This window comes from Agelaius tricolor, unplaced genomic scaffold (genome assembly GCF_023055355.1).
Source record: "Agelaius tricolor isolate 1412-34295 unplaced genomic scaffold, bAgeTri1.0.p SCAF_16, whole genome shotgun sequence".
In the NCBI taxonomy this organism is placed as follows: domain Eukaryota; kingdom Metazoa; phylum Chordata; class Aves; order Passeriformes; family Icteridae; genus Agelaius; species Agelaius tricolor.
In genome coordinates, this window is record NW_027269276.1 from 4487003 (window position 1) to 4498859 (window position 11857).

Here is an 11857-nt window from a genome sequence, read left to right on the forward strand (position 1 = left end):
CCTAAGTGCTGGCTGCAGTTAAAGGAAGATTTGGAACATCAGGAATGTAACAACCTTTCTAAAAAGATGGAAAACAAGCTTTATTTCCAACATGGGAATTGTGTGTTGGAAATACTCAACCCTATTTTACAGTATATAATTCAGTTTTCATATACCTGGACAGCATTGCTTAGCTCCCCAAAATCCATCCATGGAATAGGAAGTGAATGTATAAATAAAATTATGTTCTATTTCATTTTATTTAGCATACAGCTAAATTATTTACAGCCCACCAGTGATCTTTCCCTTAGTAAAATTAATTAAACATTAAAATATTGTGGGGTTTTTTGTCACACACCCCTAAATCACCAGATGAACTCACATGGGGTATTCTAGGTATTTTAATTAGAAATTTTCCTTGTAGAAAATATCAGGATTTAATCAGACAAAAACCATCAGAAATGTTTATTTATATTTTTGTTTTAAATGTGGGAAACTGAGGCCCAAGGACACTCGCAGGTCAGAAATTATTCCAGCTCAACTGAATCCCAGTCTTCCACAATGCCACACTCTTTACTTCAGATGACTGCAGCATTGTAGGTTTCAATTTTTTTTTTTTTTTAATATAGATAGAGATTTGTCAAACGGCATTTCAGTTCTTTGGTACAGAGGATGCCAAATGTCAGTCTCACTCAATGTGCTTTAATGAACCAGATTAAAACTGTTTACCAAACTGCAAAACCCACCCAGCTTGGAGCTGCTATTTGAGCTCCCTTAAAACCAGGAGATATGACAGAATATACTTCAACGGCAAAAAGGAACAATTATGTTGGAATTTCACCTCTACTTTTTCACCTGTGCAGACAAATTCTGATCCCACATCCCTTTTTCACACCTGCACAGCTGCAATTTTCATAGTTTCATCCCTTATTACTCCTACCAGTTTCACTCCTTATTCAGCTGGTAGGAGAACCAATGGCATGAGGCCTTGAAATAGAAATTACTGAAATTGGGTCTAATATCATCACCTTGTTTTTCTCCTTCCTTTGGCATAGGTGAGAGACACCTGATTTTCTGTGTGAGGTGGAGTTATTATTGGCTCTCACCAGACTGAAGGGCAAAACAGGAAGATGGAAAGGCAAACAAGGCAAAAAGTTGTCTAAAAAGGCCCAGCTGGAACCCAAGAATATGGATAATGAGAAAAATCAGATTACTACTGCTGGTGCAGATTATAAATAGTGTAGGTGCATTCTAGTATTTCTAGCCAAGTATTTGATAGAAGATTAAATTCCTAAATCACTATGCTTTTTGGTGTGGCAGGATTCCTTGATTTTTCAGAAAGCTGATGCCTGGGATAGGCTGAGTCTGGAGTTGCATATAAACCATGCTCAGACTCCACCTTGGCACATCAGTCATCAAGAGCAAAAAGTGGTGAATTACCTTCAAAGAAACCCAGAGAAAGTATGTGACAAAAAATACTGAAAATTGTCTGTAATTGTAAACCCTTAACTCTGTTAGAGTTTAAAACATAACAAAATCTTGCTGTGAAAGGCACTTGTCTTTCAAGAAATGCTATGTTTTTACAGATGCAATTTAAAAAAAATAATAAAATCTTCGCTCCCATGGGCAATTTCCAGCTGTACAAGATTCAAATCTCACTGCCAGGGGAGTTGAAAGTAGAAGTCTATTTCTGAAAGTTCCCTTAAAAGAATTTTGCTTGAGTAAGTGATTCCATTAATTTTAAAGCCTTCTGGGCTACCAACAAAAAATTCAGTGACCTCAGTGAAAGTAACCACATGGGTCTAGACTGACTATTTACAGGAGCTAAATCAACTAAATTATCTTCAAGATCTAACTTCCACAAGAGTTAAGAAACATTAGGCAAAAAGCTGATACTTGGTTACCATAATTAACCTTGCATTTTAATTGTATTATTGCCCAGTAAAATTCTAATTTCTGTTGCACTGTTATACACCCTGGAATACTTTTCTCCTCTGGAACATAAACAAATCAAAACAAGCTCAACTGTTGGATGAGCTCTGGTCAACTGAATTTCTTTTAATAACTTTTTATTATGAAGTTGTCCATGGAGGACACTGCATTCTCCAAATTCTAAGCCTTCCACCTTAGCACTTTGGAAAGGCTTGGATTTTATTTCATGTAAGTTTTTGCAGCTGTACAAAATACTTTCATTAACCCAAGAATGGATTATTTGGAGTGCTAATTAATTGATTCTTCAAAATGCCAATTGACATACTCCTAGGGAAAACCTGATCTAAGCAACTATGTTAATCAAGCTATTGTACTTATGGTTCTGTCTGAATATCAGACCATCTGAAATGAGGAGAACTTTGCCATTACTATCCTGGACCTCTTGTGGGCAGCTAATTAATATGAGTAGACTATGACAGTTGCACTTGTACATTCACTGTACTGCCTGACAATAACTCTATAAAATTAGATTTCAGCTAAAGAATGGAAACAGTGTTAAATACCATTATTTGCCTTCCTTTGATGTCTGAGAGTCATTATGAAAGCAATTACAGCAGTTTCTCTGTCTGTATGTCTACAGGGTATTTATCTGTATCTGTCTGAGTCCTTTGCCAGGTGGAGAATATATGGCATATTAAAGACAAGGGAATTCAGCCTCAATTATCAGACTATGAACAGAAGAAGAAACAAAATCAGAGTTTTGCAGATGATCCTGCCAGAAAACAGCAATTTAATATTAAAGGCAGGTAATCTGGGGAAAACTTGCCCGGTGCAGTCTTTTTATTTTAATATCATTGATTTTCCCCCCCTTCCATTGTCCTATTTTGTTTCCTGTTCTTTCAGTTTCCATGTTTTTCTAATACTCTGCTCACTTTTAAATAAGCTTATGCTAGGTTTGAGAGTCTCATCAACATGAGACTTTTTTATAAGCCCTACTTTTTGTTTCTTAATTACACAGAGATATTCTGCCATCAAAGAACCCCCACAGAGAAAAGAAAATTCTGGGTGGGGTAAGGCCAGATTGAGGCAATATGCTGAAAATACAGTGAGGAGCTTTTTGCTACCTACAGGAGTCTGATGCTCCATTCTGCCTGAGCCCAATGGTTTTTTTGCCCTTCATAGCAGTAGGAAAAAATCTATGGGCTGGCAGATAGGTTAAAACTGTACCAACTTTACACACAGAAGGGCCAACACCAGATTCATCCTTTGGATTCCTTCAGCTCTCTTCACACAACAGGCTACTGGACAAATAAAGACTATCCTCCCATTAATTTTCTATGTCACTGAGTTTAGAACTGAGAAAATTATGTTCTGCAAAAAAAAAAAAAAAACTTAGAAAAATACTAATTTTTCAAGCAAACATGTATACAGAAAGCATGAACATTTTGCTTTTTCATCTGAAATATATATTAGTCCTTATCCTCTGTTTCCAGTATATTGAAGTAACATCCATTCATAAACACATTTATTATTCCTTCATAATTTCCAAAACGTGGATAATTTACCACCTTGTCCTCCCAGTGCTCTCCAATAACAAACCTCACCACAACAAATCTCAAATGTCAGCTCCAACATGAATCAGGACTTCTGGTACTGTCACTAAACTCTGGTGATGAGATTTCATAACTGCACCTGAACCATCATGGGGAGCTAGGATTTGGGCAGATGAAACAAATGCCATGGTATTTCCAAATTGATGGCCCAGTTGTACCACAGACAGAGAGAAGCAGTGCAGAGCTGGATGAAAGCTGCTCTGCCTCACTATTCAGGGCTGACAGGATGCTAATTTATCTTAGTTGCCTGCTATCCATCATCATTTGACAGTCTAGTGAATGTATCGATGAAAGCCAAAGATTCTCCTCTTGGTAACCCCAGATTTCTGATGCTTTATGCTGTTTTTTGTTTTAAACAGAAAGGCAGGAACGTTAGCAAAAGTCATGCTGACCATCAGGCACGATGACTACTCTGAAACTCAGGTTTATTTTTAGGAATAGCCTTTAACATGATATTAAAAAATAACGCATCTGGATTTTGTCTGTGTGTGTGTGTGGAGGGGGGGAGATTTAATAGTTTAAGATATTCTAGGGGCAATTTAGATAAAAGGCTCTGCAGTGTCTGACCATGTACTAGCTATGCCTAGAAGGGTCTGACTGTCTGAAGGGTCTGCCATCAGATGAAGGCTGACCCAGTCTTCAAGAAATCTGGAGCCTTTTCCAGCTGCATATTCTTTTTTATACTTTTAAAGAAAGCACTTATTAGGCTACAGACATTTCCTTCTACCCTTCTCAGATATTTTACCGGCAGTCTCATGTTACAGTCTCTTTTTTCAATCCTATAAGGGCATATTCTGATCTTGGTCATTGGAAATCTTAATTCTTGCAAAATTAGAATGTTTATAAAAATGTGTTTGTCCGTGCAAATGCACATAAATATATATGCAACAAGAATTTTTATTTAAAAAGATTAATGAATGACGTAAGTGTCATTAAAACCTTAATACCTTCTGAGCAGAGATACTGTGTTCCTTCAAAGAAGGAGGAAAGGATTTAATGATACATTAGACATTTTACAGTATAAATATATTCTTGATTAATTAAATCTGTGTAGTCTATTGCCTTACCCTGAGGAAACTGTGCTATTCAACAATGCTTTTCTTAATAAGAATAAAAACCCAAACAACTTGCTTTTGATATTTAACCTAGGAGAAGAGATGTAGAGAAAAATATTTTATGAACTTGTATAAACAAAGAAATTTAATTCTTTCCTTTAATTAAAAAGAAACAATGCAACTTGTAAGAAACGTAAGAAACACACTTACTTTCTTCAAAAAGGAAGATTAATACAGGTTAAAAAGCCTTTCCAGTTTTACAAAATTAATACTGTGCTTAATTACATGAGATTAAAATTTCATTATACATTATACTTTAATTGGCATAGAAAGGGCCAGAGGTTAAAACCTTTGCATGAGTTACCTTTTGTACTGTTCCAATATCTAATAACATAGCAGTTTTAAATTATAAACCCTGACAACATTTAACAAGTTTCTTACATGTTTTAATTTTACCCTAGTAATCTTTTATGTGGAGCAGTAGTGCTCCTGAGGTCATAATCCTGGACAAGGAAACAAGCAAAGACAGAAATCACCACAAAGCCAAAGGGCCTGGATGTTTTTGGATTATGGGAAATTCCTACCTGGACTCCAGGATCAGCTATAGGTTCAGACACTGCTATTCACATCAGCTGTGATGGTTAATGCACAGTGTGGGGCAGCTTTTTGCCTCCTAAACAGGCAGCTGGACCTTCAAAAACACTGGGAACTTCTTGGGAAAAGACCAAAGAAATCTGGAGGGTCCCTCAAGTGGCCTTGAACTGTTTAAACCAATGATGCCGTGCTCTACAAGTGGGATTTTCAGGGGACTCCAAAGGGTTTAGGCATACAAAGCCTATTGACCTCTAATGGAATTAGGACACCTATTCCAGAGGTGTTTGGAAAACCCAGCACTACTCAGGACAATGTTCCTAGAACATTGATAAGAGATAAGAGATAGATAAGAGGAGGCAACTGCTTCAAGGACAAACACGACTCGTTTTTGGAAATGAATAAAGCAATTTATTTATATGTATGAGGAACATTTTGCTGGTAAGCCACTGCATTCCCACTCTACCTCCTCTCTGTAATGAATCCCTAATGAATCCACCTGGTTGGTGGATCCAGGTGAGTCTGGAGAATTGATATTGCTCTACAAATACTGATTTGCACACCCACAAATAGATATTTTAGCATTGCTGTAACTGATTTCTTGAACAGCCTTTATTCCTGAACAAGTCCAGGGGAAAAAAACTTTTTTTAGGGAGTCAGGGGAACTTCTGCCACTATGGGGACCCAAGATGCAATCTCTTCCTACTGAATTCAGTGATTATTGATTACTCTTTAGTCTTGGCAAAATCCACATCTACATGGACTCCTTGCTGTTGAAATGCCAACCACAAGAATTTACGACTGGACCAACTAAAAACTGTAAAACAACTTTCTAAGCCATATTTTGACCTTTTCCCCCATCCTACACTTCTGGGCATGTGAAAAATTAAACAAGTGCTGCTTTTTATGGCAAATCCAGGCGGTTCAGCATCTAAATCATGCAAAAAACTGCATCCACAAACAGCCATGTGTTGTTTAGCAGCATCCCACAGTGACCTGGAGAAAAGGGGTGTTTGTCCATGCTGTCACACCGAGGTGAGAACAGTTCTAATTACCTATTTTTTTCCTGAGGTAGTTTACAGTTGAATCTCATTATTGGATAACTGTTTAATCAACTCTAAAAAATACAGTATAATTAGATACAGCATGAGGAAAGGAGGGAAGCAGCTCCAAGAATGGCAGAAGCCAACCTAGTATTTTGTGAATATCTCATTTGAACCAAAATTCAGGTGCTGAAAAATACACGGGTTTGTGCTTTTAAAACATTTAACAATCTTATACTACATCTTTAGACACTAAAACAGTTGTTCAGAGTCCCATTTGAATTAAATTAGTGTAATTTCATCTAAATCAGAGATGTGCTGATTTGCCAAGTATGAGTCTCTGACCCACACTCTTTTTTAGTAGCATACCAACTCTGAGCCTGATAATGTTTTCACTGAAAAAGAAAACTTCAAAGGAATTTTTGAGTGGTTAATGAAATTCAGGATGAGGCCTTCTGCAAGCAACTATACAGAGTAATTTTAAAATATCTTCTTCATTAAAAGGACAAACTTTCAGAGCCAGCAAATGGAATTCTGTAATTAAAACATGTTTGTTTAAAAAAAGATAAATCTGGAGAGGTCTTGGACAGTGAAATAATATCCTTTAGATTAGTGTTTAATTGAAAACAGTATTTACTGCTCTACTGCATTTGATAGAGCTCTTTACTGTGCTTCTTTATGTATAATTGTATTTTGCAACCAATTTAAAATAACTAGATGAGTGCAGTCCTTATATAAGGTGAAGATGAGTCCTTGCAAGGATAGCAATGTCTACAGGGGTTTCTTTCTGACAGATATGAAAAAGTAATTTTCATTCTGCTACTTTCCTATGATCCTTTCTGCATATAAAATGCCTTTCACAGACATACACACACACAGGACTCCTCACCTGAGAGCAATACCTCCTGAAATACAACACAGCCCACTCTGATACTCATCCCATCTTTGATTTAGGGATGAGTCAGATCCAAGCAACAACTTTTTTCCTCTAAGAGCATAATCTGTTGCTTTTTATACCTATAGTCTTTTTAAAATGTGACTGCTACAGTTGTAACAAAGAAATAAATAGGAACAATTCTGCCTCGACAATGTTATGGGTAAATACTTCAAAAGATAATTCTAAACTTCCAAATTGCAAAGGGAAAGTTTAGGGCAAGTGACTCTTTTCCCTGCCTTAGAAGTCTCACTGGTTTTACCAGATTTTTAAATTCCTAAGCTCTTTGAGCTGCTCTTGCAGAGGCCTGATTACTCAAAATTTGGCCATACCAGTAGAAATACTAATGAGCTTGGCTTTGGATGATTATGTAGCCCACTTCCTCACCCCACTGACAATTGCCTTGTTGCATCTTTGATCAAGTTTAGTTTAGATACACTCAGATCAATGACCCTGTCTGTCCTCATACTCATAAAAGATGAGTTTAACATGATGCTATTGAAACAGCAATAATAATGCCCTGCCACACCAGGAAAAAAAATGTGCTGCAAGTCAGAATATTTCCTGGTAAAGATATTACATTTTTTAAATGTGATTTTAAAAGCAGGAAGAGGATCTCAGTATGACTTATTTGCATGTGAGAGACTCAAGCTCTTCCCTTCTGAGCCCATACTCTGATTGCATTTAGCATCTCAGCCTATTGTTATAGACAAGAGAATGTCCAACTCTCCCAAGGTTAATTGACTGCTGTTCTTTGAAATATACATGAGAAACTGTATTGACTGTCTCACATCCAACCTCACCTGTCATGCAGGAGGAGAACAGGACTCCACAAATGGATGAGAAGGACAAAGGTGAAATGCAAAGGGCAGCACTAAATTTCACCAAAATCCCTTCTCTATTGTTGTCTTGTGTGTTTTCCAAACCAGCTCTCTGTGATTAGAAAGAGTCTATAATTTTAGGAAGAGATTTCTCCTATAAATTTACCAAGTCACCCAGTTCTCCTAATGCTGTAGGGGTCTCAAGGCAACTGAACCCAACAAACAGGAATATGCAGATGGCCCAGATTCATTTGCAAAATTAACATTTGTGGCTTTTCAGCCTTTCCTAAGGATGGTGATTTCTTCACATATGGAAATACTTCCATAACATTTTAAAGTCTACACCGATCAAACTTTCTCAAATAATCATTTTATCTCAGATATTACAATAGCAGGATCCTAATTACGTAAATCAAGGAAAAAAAAATACAAACATTGAGTTGGCATGATCTGACAGAGTCCCATAGGGAGAGTGAATGAGACTCTCATCTCTGAAGTGTTACATGTAACTTCTTTAGCTCTTTACATCAAATTTCAGCCTTGCAATATCACACCAGATTATGCCACTGTATCTGCTAAAAAATATATAAATTATTTGCAAGAGTTGTCTGAGGGGAAAATGTTCTTCCCTGTGACTTCCACATGTGGTCTTGATACAGGGATATCAGAAGTGCAGCATCTTCTGGAGATATCTCACAGAATAAATAATATCACATAGGAACTGACAGTCTAAATTGCAGTCTTTCCAGGCTCATTTCTTCAAGGGACAGAATTAAATTTGGCTTAAATATCACACAAGTTCCCGTGTTTTGAATGCTCTGACACCGGGAGAACAGCTGGATTTGTTAAACCTCAGCACACCTTGAAAACCGCTCCATGTAAAACGGAACAAAAGGCCTTCTTTTTTTAGATAAAAAGCATATTTTTGTACAACACACCTGTATTCACACAACAGCAATTATTGCTATGCTCAGATTGGAAAGGGGGTTCACCTCAGGCTGCTGACACAGCCCTACCCACAGAGCACATCCCCTGAAGAGCTGAGAGAAGCCGAGCACACATCTGATTTTCATGACTCGTGCCTCCACGATGACAAGCCCGCACAAGACACATTTCTGATGGTGAGATAACCCCTTGTAAAGCCTCCACCATGACAACTGGATTTCTGCTAAGCTTTCCATGACCAAATTACAGCCATAATCGTGACACACTGCACACCACTGCCAACAGCATAAAGTGACACCTGCTAACAACAGCTTGAAAGGGAACTTGTGGGTATGACCAGAAACATAAACAATAAATAAGGGGCTGTTTTTCCTAAAACTTGCTCATGTTGGATCAGGCTCAGCTTGGCAGCCTCACAGAACCAGAGCCTACCTTCACACTAGGCACAAACTCTGATGGCAGTGAAGCACTTTGTTGATGGAAAAAAGAAAATACTCTCCATATCATACGAAGGAGTACCAGTCACACAGATCCAATTAAATCTCTTTGGATTACACTCAACCTCCATCTAGACTTTAGCACAGAAAATCCACATGTGCAATCAGTGCAAAAGCCAGAGGTAGCATATTTTCATTGCTCAGTTCAGCACTAGGAGGTTACAAATGCCAGTGTCCTACTCCCTTTCAAAAATCTCTCATCTCCTACCCCCTACCTGCCAGATTTATAGAGCATTTCCCTTGCCACTAATTCTGATAGCATGCCCTAATTAACTCATTTTATCTTTTGGTATAAATCAATTACAATTAAAATATAGTTTGTCAAACCTCAGTGGACTGTTGTTTCATGTTAAAAACATTTTTTACTCATGAGAGAAAGTGTGATTAACTTCAATAGAAAGCTTAAAGTTCAACTTACTATGTGCAGAGGGAATCGAGCAGAATCCTTTGCAAAACACTCCAAGCTTCATCTCTGTGTGAGGAAACTTAAACAAGTGGAGGATTTTACACTGGTCACTGAGAACATGGGACAGGATCTAGGGAAAAAAAACATTGATAAGTTGTTGGCTTGGTTTTATTTAATTTTAAAAACATGTGCTGAATAAGATGATGAAAGAACGTCCAGCACTTGAAAGGATCAAAACGAGTTTTTTAGGCATCATGCTTTTTTAAAAAATATATTTGAAATGTGCAGTACTGTATTTTAATTTCATATGGGAGGTCAAAATACAACAATTCCAGTGTTCCACCACAGATAAGGGATTCAGTTTCCTTGGCCATTAGTTAGCAGTAGCAGAAGTCTGGCAGAGCTCCCTGTTTCAATAGGGCCAGAGGTGCACTGGAAGTGTCCTGCTCCTGCTCTTATCAGCACAGAAACCATTTTAAACACTAAATAAACAGTAGAAGACCCTTCCACACACCATAAATGTGTTATATATGAATTTTCTAAGATCCTATCGTCCAAATAAACGTGATGGAGGCAGTTGAAACAGAAAAAATAATCTATACTAAATGGGACTGTAATACTTTTATTTCTTTTTACCCTAGGGCAGTTTTGGTACCACAGTGTCACAGGATACAACATGGAAAATCCTCACCTGACAGATTTCAGTGGTAAGGGATAAGGGAAGGGAACACATGCCCTTGAGAGGACACCCATGGAGGATCCCACAGTACCACACACATCCCTGAGGGATGGTGGCCCCTGAGCAGCCCACAGGACACCCCTGAGGAGCCACCCCCTGGAACATCAGCAGCCCACCCCAAATTACTGATTTCCAAGAAGAAATGAAAATTGATGTTTGATAGAATTCTTCCACTTGGTTCAGAACTATGCATAGATGCCACAATTATTTTCCCCTACCTTACTCCAATGTAGCTGCATTTTCACTCAAAAACACTGGCACTGCTCCAGCAGTCCACTTCAACATGAAATCATCTGATTTTAAAACCCCTAACCATCATAAAACTGGTGTGTCTAAAATTTAGGATGACTTGGGGCATCTTCAGATGTGAGCTCACAGCCTGCCCAGCCACCTTCCCAGAGTTTCCTGCTCAGTGTAATGATGTTCAGCATCCTCAGACACAGCACCTGAAATCCAGGTGGCTGCACTAAAAGTCAAAGTTCTCATTCCCACAGGCACAAGTGCAAAGCAGTGAAAAAGGGGGCATCATTTAACAACTGGATTTCTGCTGCCCACTTGCATTGCAATGAATAAGATCCCTGTATTTACCATCAGCTGGGAGGCTGTGATGATTGCTGCTCTCAGAAGCTTGAAATATTTCCTTTATGTTTTTATCCCATAAGATTCCGTGGGTATTTTACTGCACATTTGTAACGAGTACAGCTCTAGATTAGCAAACCACGGTTTTGTTTGACCCCAGCTACCATGTAAGCTTCTAGTTTTCTCTAGTCTAAAGTACACTGAAGTATTTTTCTGCTTTCCTGCAGTTTTTAAGTAGATAATAAGTCCCAAACTTCACCAGCCTTTAGCTGAAAGAAGCTTGTCACGGTGGTTGGTAGCTAATGAAGATCCTTTTAGTTTATCTTCATCAATTGTCAAATATTTGAGTCCATGAAGTGGTGTGATGAGGTACAAAGACAGATATTTGAAGGGATTTTAACTCATTTGAGCAATTACATGCTTAACTGCCCTGCGATAATCTGTCAGTCTGAGTCTTTTCTACACAGCAGAAGTGGGGAGTATTAGAATAGCTGGATTTAGAACATAAAGGCCTGGCCTGAATGGAAGAAAGGCACCAGAGAAATTAATTGCCAGTAACAAACAGCAGGACTGCTTGCAAGTTATATATCACATAGTTACCTACCAGCAGTGGTAGGAGCCAGCTGTAAAATAACAGGCTGAATTGTGACAAAATAGTCACTGCTATGAAATCAGTGAATACCATGAAGAATTTAAACTAACACTGGCTAATCGAGTACATCG

General features: G+C 38.0%; 1 long non-coding RNA gene across 1 annotated transcript in view; it reads right to left on the bottom strand.

Annotated features, from left to right (window-relative positions):
• The window catches only part of LOC139596762 (uncharacterized), a 288009-nt gene extending 278061 nt beyond the window's left edge, over positions 1-9948 (bottom strand). The window contains exon 1 of the long non-coding RNA XR_011681443.1: positions 9829-9948. This is a non-coding gene — a long non-coding RNA (uncharacterized lncRNA). The remainder of the gene's footprint in view (positions 1-9828) is intronic.
• Between the last annotated feature and the right edge of the window lie 1909 nt (positions 9949-11857).